We start from the raw sequence: 12,606 nt of genomic DNA on the forward strand, positions 1-12,606 counted from the left end.
TTAAAATGTTAAAATCAAATCTGATATTGTTTTACCTTTTATTTGGTGTGTGGAAGGTGTGCGGAAGAGGGGTTAGTCTTATACGGCGAGTATATAACAAACTCTGTATTTTGAGTGGAAATGTTAGGGGGTCGTCTTATACGCCCAGTCGTCTTATACGCCGGCAAATACGGTACATCAAAATTACAACTGAAATATGGAACAAACATTATTCAGAACCACCTGAAATCTGGCTGAATGCAAGTCCTACAACTAGAGAAGTAAAGAAGAAAGTATATTGATTCTGAAAGGAGGGTGTGGTGTATTTTTTTTTTTAATCAGGAGGGATAGCTCCACTGCAGAATCCTCCTGTGAAAAGCAAGGGGTCCCAGCCCCACACCAGACCCCCAGGGTTTCAGAGCTTCAAAGAGAAGTCCTCAAAACTTCAGGCTGTGAAAGTCAGCAGGGATTGTGCTGACACAGAGGCTGCTGGAGAGCCAGGCAGTTCCTCTTAAAGGGCCAGCATATGGACTTATATGGACTCCATGTGCTGGGGCAGTGGCTTTGGGGGATCCAGGGAGATATGGGAAGGAACTGGATAGTCTGGAATCAGGGGTGGCTTTCTCCAAGACAGGTATGCTTGAAGGAGTCATTGTTCCTCTGCTGGAACCTTCCCCACATCAGAGCTGACTGGTAGCCATACCTGGGTTTCCATCAGTTTGGCTCACACTGTGGAGATTCCTGCCCAATCCAGTTTGAAGCCCCACTCAGGCTTTTTGCAGTGGTTTCTCCATATGAATGGCCTATCCAGACTTACCTAAAATCTCTTAAACAGGAGAAGCTGGAGTCAGCATGCCCCATACCTATTAATAGGAGGCCCAAAACCTGGCACTAGTATCAGCCTGCCTTGCTTCACAACTGGCCCACTCCTGGGTACTTCTAAGCCCAACACAAGTAGCAGCCATCTTCAGATCTCTCTGTGGCTCCTGCTGGGTGGCCCCCGGCAATATCTGACTTTGCACCTCCTGGGAGGTCTCAGAGCCAGTGCATCTAGTGCACAGTTTGATACCATACCAGATTACAACTCTACATACCCATAAGCGACACATTCAAGGGGAAGTTTCAGTGAACACCAAAGCCCCTCTGAAGCAAGTCCTGCTCCATAGCCATGTCTCCTGCACCAAAGCTCTTCCACTGTAGTTGCAACTGGTCCTCACAGACAATTGGTCTGGAGATCAACTCCTCACAGTGAGGCCAACAGCAATCAAGACTCAACTACAGCAATGCTATGCACACAGACCAAATGGGCACACCTAGAGTATCCAGCTCAGGTGACTGGGGAGGCTGAGCACGGTGCCCTACAGGACACCTACTACACAAAGCCACTCTACCAATTCCAGGAGACATAGCAGCTCTATCTAATACATAGAAACAAACACAGGGAAGCACCAAAATGCAGATACTAAGAAACAGGTCATAAATGAAAGAACAGAATAAATCTCCAGGAAAAGAACTAAATGAAATGGAAGCAAGAAAACTACTAGCTACAGAGTTCAAAATAATAGTTATAAGATTGCTCAAGGATCTTAATGTCAAAGACATGTAGAAGCACCAGTTAGAAATTAAGCATATACTAACTGAAATAAAGAATTATTTACAGGGATTCAACAGTAGAGTAGAGGATTCCAAGAATCAAATCAACAATTTGGAATATGTGGAAGCAAAAAACACCCAATCAAAACAGCAAAAAGAAAAAAGAATAAAAAAATATGAAGATAGTATAAGGAGCCTCTGGGACAACTTCAAGCATACTAACATTTCCATCATGGGGGTGGCAGGAGGAGAAGAGAGAGAGAGAGCAAGAAATGGAAAACCTATTTGAAAAAAATTATAACAGGAAACTTCCCTGTGTCCATCAGTTAATGAGTGGATAAAAAAGCACACCTCTGGGACAACTTCAAGTATACCAACATTTGCATTATGGGGGTGCCAGAAGGAGAAGAGAGAGAGAATGGTATTGAAAACTTATTTGAAGAAATAATGACTGAAAACTTCCCTTAGCTGGTGAAAAAAAATAGACTTACAAGATCAGGAAGCACCAGAAGTCCCAAATAAGAAGAACCTAAGAGACCCACACCAATCCGTCATAATTAAAATGCCAAGGGCTAAAGACAAAGAGAATTTTAAAAGCAGCAAGAGGAAAGCAGTTAGTTACCTACAAGGGAATGCCCACATGCCTGACTGTCAGCTGATTTCTCAACAGAAACTTGGCTTCTTTAAAAAGAGGAAGAAAAAAAAGATTAAAAATATGCACAATAAAATGGCAACAAATACATACCTATCAACACTTGAATCTAAAAAATAAAAATAAATGAACAAGAAATCTAATGAACAAAATAACCTGGTGAATAAAATAGAACCAGAGGCATGGGAACATGGAACAGACTGACAAATCTAAGAGAGGCGGTAGGTAACAACGATCTTATAAGCATACATGCATTACTGATGGACACAGACAATATGGTGGTGAAGGCCTGGGTGGGGTGGGAACCAGGTGGAGGGGGGCAATGCAGGGGAAAAAAAGGGAGGACACTTATAATACTCTCAACAATAAAGATAAAAACATAAAAAGTAAATAAAATGAATAGAATAAAGACAGACGAGTGATAAAATGGTAGTTGGAGAATGAAAAATGAGCAGCACATATCGGGACAGAACACACAAAAGCTTTCTCTCTTTCCTGGCTCTATTTTTATTCTGTCAGACTTGTCCTAGGTTTCCCACAGTTCAAGTCCTAAAATATTGCCATCTTAATTTATATTATACATCATAGTTCTTATATCACTCCTTGTTCTTAATTCATAGAGCAATCCTATGATATATTCAAAGTAGGTTATTATTTTACTTGTTAGGTAATAAAATTGAAATTCAGAGGGTTACTTTTCCCAAGGCCACACAGCTAATCAGTGGCAGAGCTGTGTTCTAACCAAACTGTATCCTTTCTCCTGCACGATGCTGTCTCATCCTGCACTGTGCCCTTCTAATATGGTGTCAGAGCCAGGACAGGTGACATAAGTCTGCTTCTCCTAGTCCTCAGCATCTTGATGTCTCCAAACTCTCCTTCTGTTTCTTCCTCCTCTTTCCCCTCCTCCTATTGTCTATGAGATTGAGATGAGAAGAGAGGCCTGATAAAAAGTAGACACTGAAGCACATCTTCATCCATGAACAGATGTTTCCCTTCATGAAATTCTTTCTCAGAGAGAAGTCCAAACAAGGCTCAAAAAAAAAAAAATCACAGAACATAGTTTTTGTTTCAGGTATACTTTCCTGCCATCTGGCCATCAGGCTCCCTCCTAGCATTAAAAGCTGTCCTGCCAGCTGAGAAGAGGGCAGCAGCAGAGATGGAATGCTGAGTCAGAGGAAGAAGACCTGACAAGATCTGGAGGGTGAGAGTGGCTCTGGGATGGGGTGAGATGCAGGTGGAAGGGAGGAGCAGGCAGTCCTGATAAAAAAAAAATGGCAGAGGACTTAACCCAGGAATCTCATAGTAAATTCAAGTTTTCTTAAGTGCAAAAAGAAATCTCTCTATATAAAAGCCTAAGGAACTGAATGATCAGTCAACTGGTTGCTATGATGCACACTGACCACCAGGGGGCAGGTGCTCAACACGGGAGCTGTCCCCTGGTGGCCAGAGCACTCCCACACCCAACCTCTCACAGCTGGCCAACCTCCTGCAGTCCCTCTTGAATTTGTGCACTGGGCCTCTAGTAATCTATATAGTAAAAGCCTAAGCAACCATCATGGCAGAACGACCAGTCACTATGATGCACACTGACCACCAGGGGGCAGATGTTCAACGCAGGAGCTGCCCCCTGGTGGTCAGTGCACTCCCACAGGGGGAGCGCTGCTCAGCCAGAGCCAGGCTCATGGCTGGTGAGCGCAGCAGCGGTGGCGGGAGCCTCTCCCACCTCTGCAGCAGTGCTAAGAGCAGCGAGCAGGAGGGTGGTAAGAAGCGAGGGGTCCCAGACTGCGAGAGGGCGCAGTCTGGGCTGAGGGAACCCCCCTTCAGTGCACGATTTTCGTGCAACAGGTCTCTAGTCTAGTATAAAGTAACTTAGCAATGGTTTGAAAAGACAAGGAATGACTAATCAACATTAGTTTCCGTCATATAAGTTCCTTGAAAATAATAACTTAGCCAAGCATTTGTTTCCTCCACAAACTAAATGAATTTGTAACAAAATGTTGCAGTCAGCAGTGAACAATTTTGATAAATATGTGTAGATAAAAGCTCCAAGTGGGCTGGGGATGGGTTTGCCTTGTGCCCTGTTGTACCCCCTTCCCTTACTGCAGTGTAGACAATAGCAGGCCCTAAAAAAACTCCTGTTTAATGAATAAAAGACTATGAAGTGAAATATAGATACATTTAATGATTTTCAAATATAAGAAAGATCTCAAAAGAAGAGATCAGCATCTTACACACAAAGAAATCAATAACCCAGCTTGGTCTACTTTGAAGTAAGAAAAACAAACCATTGAAAGACTCCAGGTTTTAGAATCATTTTACCACTTTATACTGATGAGAGAATTTATAGGCCAACATTCACAAGGCTAAGATTAAAGCTAAGGATTATTAGACCACCAGGACTTTGCCTGCCAAGTCGTCCTTCCCTTGCTCTCCCCCAACCTAGTTTTTAATTCTCTACTCTAGACTTAGATAGAAAACTTTCCCTCACTGTTGTCCCAGAAGTGCTTGTAGCCTGCTTTCCAAGCACAAAGGTAGTGTGGAAAAAACAGTGAAATAGCAGTAAGAATCTAGTTTTAGATTCACCACTACTAATTCACGTAAGATGCTTAATACGGTATTTGGAGACTACTTCACTTCCAAGGGGGTAGTGATACTTACTGAAATAATCACATGGCATTAAGTACATGGAAGAATTCTGTAAACTCAGTGGCACCGTACACATACAGGACATTATTTTGGTTATATTCTGCAAAGGACCTCTCTATTGTGAAACAAGATAGGATGCTATTAGTAAATAGGATTCGATATACTGTATGTATCTTACAAAGTAAAAAGACAAGAATTTTATTGATGATCAATCTAAGGTCAACTGATGAGTCACTGTTGCTGAAATTGGTCTAAATTATAATAAATGGGCTTATTTATAATTCTCAGAGATTCCCAAAGGAGAATCATATTGAACTAAATGGTATTTTTACCAGACAGAATTCTCTTCCACAAAAATGAATGTGAACATTAATATGTGTTAACTCTAGTTGTAGTCACATTAATAATACCATAACATTCTTAACAAAGCAATAAAAGATGCTTATGGCTTTTCATGTGCTGAGTCAATAGTAAATCCTGAACTCATTTACTGCTGATGCAAAATCCATTAATATGAAACAGCAGCATTGTGGACGAACAGTAGTAAGAATTCTAAGCATGGAAAGTGCTGGTGTAAATGCAAACATCAAAATATAGTTGAACTGATAATGATTTTTTAGGTGAATAGTTCCCAAAAGAACTAACCCAGAAGCACTGGATCAAACACTGCTGAACTACTGCAGCCTCAGTGCTGACTCCACTAAAGAAAAGATGCTACTGATAAACTTGACAGTTTGACATTCGTGTGCTATCCCCAAAATATGGAGCTGTAGTTTTACTTCTATTTCTAAGTGTTTCTAAATAACATACAGTGTTTGAAAAGAAATGATGTTAAATTCAATGGATATTATTTCAGAGTGACTATGTGGAGGAATAATCTAGAAATACTTCCTGTTACATTAAATTTAAAACTTTACCTATTACTGTAAAATACAGAGTATTTGTGACACATTTATTTTATCATGTGTCACAAAGACTACGTATGAAAAGGTATCTATTTATATAAAAGGCTAAGTGACAGACCATATGTCCATCTGACCATCTGACCAACTGGTACCTATTATGCACACTGGCAATTTAAAAATAAACATTGACTGCACATGCGCAATACATATGAAGCTCTCACTGGCACCAATCACATGTGTGTGTTTTGATCTGTCATTGTTGATTGTGAATTTGGTTGTTTTTGTTGACACTTCTATTACAGAGAAAGGGCGAACAGTGATATTAAAATATTTCTCTAATTAATTTCCTGTTAATGTGCACAAATCTGTGCACCAGGCCACTAGTTTATAATAAAGTGTTAATTAATTGTGCAATCCAATTAAGATAAATGAAGACAAATGATTTATCCATATATACATATCCCCAAATCTGTCTGTTATAATTTAAAAAATAATCTGAGACATATATTTTAAAATAAGTTTTATGTTTTTTGTTTTTATCACTATGGCCTTGGACACACAAATCTACAAAAAAGTGTATCTGTTGTGAAAAGTCATGAATCATAAACCTAGTAAAAAGAGACTGCAGAATGAAGACATGAGTGAAAATGGCCTTAAAATATTTGCTGGATAATTCCTAAAGAAAAGGCATTTCATGGAGAATATTTCTTTTTCTATTATATTAGAGTAAAAAAGGCAAAAGAAAGAGGACAACCTTATAGCTTTATTAAAATAATAATTAACTGAATCTGGACCTCATTCCATTCTCCAACCATAATCCAGAACAAGGCATTATGGATTATATAACAGCTATCTGAAAAGAGATATTTGAGAAAGAGTCCTCTTACAGAGGAGATCACATCTCAACATGATTTCTGCAAAGAGCCAGTAGCCTCAGTTTACCAGCAGTTTAGCCATCACTTGTACAAGCCATAGAACAATTTTCCGAATGACCCCAAATTCAAGGGCCTTGACAGCCTCCACGTCCTTCTCACTTTTGCTGATTCCAGGCCTCTCTGGGCAAGCAGAACTTGGTGACCGGCCAATGCTGGCTCCTTCTGTCCATCTAGCAGCTTTTTCTCATCGCAGCCACGATGCCTCTAATCTCCTTCCAAGAGCCAGCTCTGTCATAAGCTGTCTGTGGAGGCTCCGTAGAAAGGTGGGCTCTGGAACGTGCCTATATGTAGAACATCTACCTGGACAACATCCTTTGATTTGTGTTGAAACTGAAGTAACTGATTTCCATTCTGCTTTTAAATTGGCAAAGCTCCAGGAAACAAAACCCACCAGGTAGCAACTTCAAAAGGGATGAAAAGTGGCAATATGAATAGCGCTACATGAAATTATTATTGATGGTTCATTGCTACCTGAATCTGAACATTACATGAGTCACCAAACTTCCCTTGAAAGATAAAAGCATCCTTCAATAATGACCTGAGCTAATGCAGGTTATCGTCCATTAGTCCTGTAAGAAGCCATCAGGATACAGATGTCCTCTTGTAATTTTAGTAGGTCACCAGGCAGCCTCACACAAATGGGAGCAGCTGTGATTGCCCTAAGCCTCATGTTAGATAAAAATATTATCTCTAAGGCTTCAGATCTAACATTATGAGTAAATATCCTTTTATAATTTTAAAATTGTTATTTAAATGAGTGATTTCAAAGATTTTTAAAAGCAAAAACGATTTCATTCTCTCTCAATCTCTCTCCCTCACCTCCTGCCCTCACATACATGCACACATTACACAAATGTACATATACTTAGACATATACTGAGCACTGGCTCTGGTTTTTCATACTTTTACAGATTGAAATAAGGTTTGATTCTGGTGTGGGCCTAATGGTCAGATCTGAGGAAACAGAATTTTGGTTGAATGTTAACATAATAACTTGGATATTCTAGTTGATTCTGTTTAATCCTTTACTCAAATCTGTATTAAAAATAGTGACTGGCATTTGACTATGTGCTGGGCAATTTTTTTTAAGTGCTGGGGACATGATGATCAGAAGATGGGCAGATATGCAGCTTCTGTGGTCTTTGTATTCTTGTTCCACATGAGGTAGGGACTCAGTAAGATTGGTGATGGTGGGGAAAAGGGAGCTCCTATTGAAGTAAGCTTGTGTCCCATCCTCACAATGAATTCCAAATTTCTGAATTGGCAACAAAACCAAAACTGTAATGTTGTGTCTGTGGAGAAGATGACTAAAATGTGTTTAGATCTATTAATCTTAAAATAAGAAGCAAGGGTCCTATTTGTCTAGTTGTGGCCAAGGACAAAGATACCATAAGAATTACTTTGATTAGTAAAGGATTGAGGCCCAGTTGACTATTGTTTTGTTGCCATCTTATTTGGTGGCACATTTGAAGAATTACTTGAAAGCCCAAGGAAGATAGCCAGCTTCTTTCTCCCCCTGAGCAAGCTTTGCCCAACTATCTGTCAGAGCAAACAGCAAGCAAGGCTAATTGATTACCCACTCCCTGCTCCTGAGACAGACCAGAGACACACACACACACACACACACACTCCCACCCAGTGTATTTTTACATCTAGAATTCTGACTTCCTATCTTTTTCTCAGATTGATCACTTTGGTCCTTTCAGCTTATTCCGGTTTGATGTGTTTGCTGCTTAATACAGATGTTTTATTGGAAATATAAATTCAAAGTGCATCAGATGCCAGATTCTTGTATACTGTCATTCCACATTTAGGAATTCACAATATGCTAATTGCTTCTCAGAGCATACAGCAGTCACCGTGTATTCTTTGTAATGTAAACGTCAATGATAAGTAGGTTCGGCCTTTGAAAGATAAGGCACATACACAAATTTTATTTCCTTCAATTCCATGAATAGAGCCCTAAATAGAGCCTCCTGAAATAAGATCAATGTATGCTCCTTGTAAAAGAAGTGATAAGAATGAGTGAGGTCCTTCAAGAGTTCAGAAAGCATTTAGCTATTCAGAGGTCGCCAGAGTGAATAGTGGTTGATACATTGAAAGCAGAAATTCTAAGAAAAAGTGCCCTTGTACTTGGACCAATATGCCATGTTCTGTTCTGTGCTGAAAATGTTCCAGATCTGGTCTAATCTGGTGCTTCAGTTATATAGTAGTTTTCCTCTCATGAAAGATGTGGGAGGGCTTACACCCTCTCCTAGCTGTTCTGTGGCCAAGGGGAGTCAAACTTTTAAAGAGTATAACTGAATAGAAACCTGTAAATCTGTAAGAAGAGTTTTCATGCTATATTTGCCCCTGTTCTGGCTGTGTCTCCTGCATGCCATCAGTATTAGAGTTACATAAGGCAAGCTACCTGTACAATACCAATATAGGTTTTTGAATTTCCATTAAACCTAATTCCAAATGGCTATACAATGAAGGTATACAATTGCCCCTATTTTCCTGAAAGGAAGCATTTGAGGGCTAACCCCAGTTTAGAATAATCATAATTAATGCAATATAAAAGAATTAAAAATGAATTCAGGTTGTGAACTCTTTGACAAGTCTAATTCTATGTGTATATGGTACTAGATGGCTTCTTAGTGCTTACTTTTTAAAAACTACATTTGAAGTTTTTAAAAATTTAAGGTTTTAAAACTTTAAAATCAGGCCCTTAAAAATGAATTCTCATACAATCTTCAAGTAAGTTTTAAGGCATATTTTTGATCCCAACAAATATGCCACATGAAAATTATGAATTTAGTATAACAAGAATATTTTTCAAGAATATTTTAATTTACATTGTTTTATCTTCCATTAGGAGTTTCCCTTCTGGGTTCATATGAATTTATATTATTTATTTACTTATTTTATTTTCCAGAGATGCATATATATATATTTAAAAAGGTCAACTTCCTTCAGTAAGGCAATAATGCCAAACCAGTTTATAATTAAAATAATAATAATGCTACTTTTGGATTTTATACATGCTTTAGGATGGTAAATTTCAAATGCTCTAGAAAATTACAAAACCCCATGTATAACTAATATACATGCATAGCTTAGTGTTCTAAATTTTTTCTTTTAAATTATTTATACCTTCCTACAATTTTTGTTGGTGGTGGCAGCTATGATGGTAATAGTTGCTTTTTATTTGGGTTGGAGGAAAGCAAATTATATTTACGTTTTTTCCCAAGTTACACGAGAAATGGCAAACTGTTGCATTTATTTTTCTGTTTTGTTTTTGACCTCACTTAGAAAACACGTGTATCAAGTGATGGAAATGGCATCAGAAGCCAGAGAATGGGGACCCATTTCTTTGTTATAGACAGACCACAAAGTGTCACTGATTTCAATCATGACTTACTAAGGCTACAAGGAGGTACAAGTGCCTTGATATTGTTCAATCCATTTCTTTATAGACAAACAGACTGTCATGGCCACTAGCCTCAGGTGTTATTTGATTTCTGAAGATTAAAATACTGTCTTCTGCCTATATACCCTAACACTTTCTAGAGATATTACACTATCTTTTGTGAATGTAATTTTACTTCAACTGGAATAAAATGCTGTTTTAATTAATTTTTCATAATAGCTGTTACCATAATATACGGAAAATCAAGAGAACATAGTTCATTTGCACTGTCCATTTCCTTTGGCACAAGGAATAATATTAGGATGCTTTCTTTTATAAAAATGAGTTTGTCCATACCTATGAAATTAATTTTCATTAATATTTTTTGAAGTGTGCAGTGTTTCAGAAGCGTAGTATAAACTTCTATATCTTAGGGGAATCAAAACGTAAAGATACGAGTTAATATTTAAGATTAAAATATGGAAAAAGAAAAAATAATAATCTGACCATGTCCTCTGAGAATTAGCTGAAGGATTTTTAACGTATAACCAGTCCTTTGGTGAGAAGCTCTGTACCAGAATCCTGAGGCTATGACTCTCAGCAATTTAAAGTTACTGGAGCACTTCACAAATTGGAATTCCAATTTAAAAGAATGAAGGTCCCCTAAAAACCTGAAGCACTCCAATAATTTTAAATTGTTTCTACTTTGAAAGTTCAGAGTCCCCACTACTTACAAAGAGGCACTTATAATAAATTGTTTCTACTTTGTAAGTTCAGAGTCCCCACTACTTACAAAGAGGCACTTATAATAAATTGTTTCTACTTTGTAAGTTCAGAGTCCCCACTACTTACAAAGAGGCACTTACAACAAAAAGGAAAGTGCCACGATAATTTCAAATTACTGTGCATAGTGTAGGACACATTTAAGGCTCTGAAATACAGGTTTTCCTGTTTCATTTGAAGTCAAGCAGCTACTAATGTAACAACTCAAAATGATCGAAGTGGTTTCAAATTTAACCAAAACTATAGCAAAAATAGAGTGCCTACGGTTAGAGTAGTATATAAACATAATGCTGTATCCACCAAAATATAAAAGGAAGTTAAACTATCTTATAAATTAATTAGCATAAAATAGTGGGATTAGTGTGTGTGTGGGGGTAAGATCCATATGACAGTAATATCAATTTTTTAAAGTAATAACTTTGAAAGTAGTGACTTTTATAAGGTTGGATTAAAAACAAGATCTATGATTTAACGTTGTATCCAGTGTGTGTTGCAGTCAGTTGGTATAGTCTCACAAGAGTTGACTGTGCGTTATCTCCTTCCAATATTGTTTTGTAACAGAATGTTGGCAGCTTGAAATCAGTCATGGTGGGAGTATTTACACCATGGGAATTGACTAGTGCTTCAAATTATGAGAGTCAGTTGTTAAATATTTACCAGCATATCATGGGTATATCATATCCAATTTTTTTCTATGCTAGGCTCTTTCAATTGTAAGGGAGCAGTGACTCACAGTTTGCCTCAAATAATGAGGAAAATATTGATATTTATGGGAAGAATAAGGGGAAATGACTGTAGGCCAAGAGAAGAGTCCCAGCCCAAGTGGAAAGAACAGAATAAAACAGTGAAGAACCAAGAGTCACTGAAATGATAACTGGATGTCAGTAGTTCAGAATTCAGGGCAACTCTAGGTTCCCCCATAATGGAATCTTAGCTTAGGATTCCTCCGCTAGAGTTCTGCATCTGTATGCTACACTATGCTTATCTTCTCACTACTAGCTGTTTTCCTCATTCTCTGCAAGTTTTCTCTATATCATAGCTTATGCTTACTTATGATTTTGAACTACAACTCTGGTTTACACATGTCTAATTAGGATCCTTCGTGCCTTGTGTGTGCATCTGTGCGCATGCTTCTTTTCATTTTCAGTCCTTGCTTGCCATCAACAGTTTATTCTTAGCATATTTCCTATTCAAAATAACCAAGGTTGGGACATAGTGAGCTAATTTCTGTGATGAATATCACCATGATAGTTCTCTTAATGCAATCAACAAATTTTATAGAATGTAATTGCTTATTTTATACCCTCTCTAGGTATTAATGGAAACGCGCTGCTAAGTAAGAATATCCTTAGACTTAAGGAATTATCTCTCTATTTGATTATAAAAAAATCAAGTTAACAAAAGGACGGTTGTAAAAAATAGAATAAGGTAAATACAATAGAAGAAGTACAAATACAGTGATATGGACATTCTAAGAAGGAAGACAACTAGTATATTTCTAGCTACAACATTCAGCAATTTATCATTACATTGAAAAGAATGTAAATATTCAGTATGTATCAAGTGATAAGACAACTATGTCATAGCTGGGCAATTAAAATGCTTATTAAATATTCAAATTAAAAATATTATTTAGCCTGGCGAATGTTGCTCATTGGTTAGTGTGCTGACCTACACATGGAAGGGTTGAAAATTTTCTCTCTCTCTCTCTCTCTCTCTCTC

General features: G+C 37.9%; 1 protein-coding gene across 1 annotated transcript in view; it reads right to left on the reverse strand.

Annotated features, from left to right (window-relative positions):
* ADGRB3 (adhesion G protein-coupled receptor B3) overlaps positions 1 to 12,606 on the reverse strand; it is a 669,006-nt gene that overhangs the window by 185,404 nt on the left and 470,996 nt on the right. The window lies entirely within an intron of this gene.

Source organism: Myotis davidii, unplaced genomic scaffold (assembly GCF_000327345.1).
Source record: "Myotis davidii unplaced genomic scaffold, ASM32734v1 scaffold803, whole genome shotgun sequence".
Taxonomy (NCBI): domain Eukaryota; kingdom Metazoa; phylum Chordata; class Mammalia; order Chiroptera; family Vespertilionidae; genus Myotis; species Myotis davidii.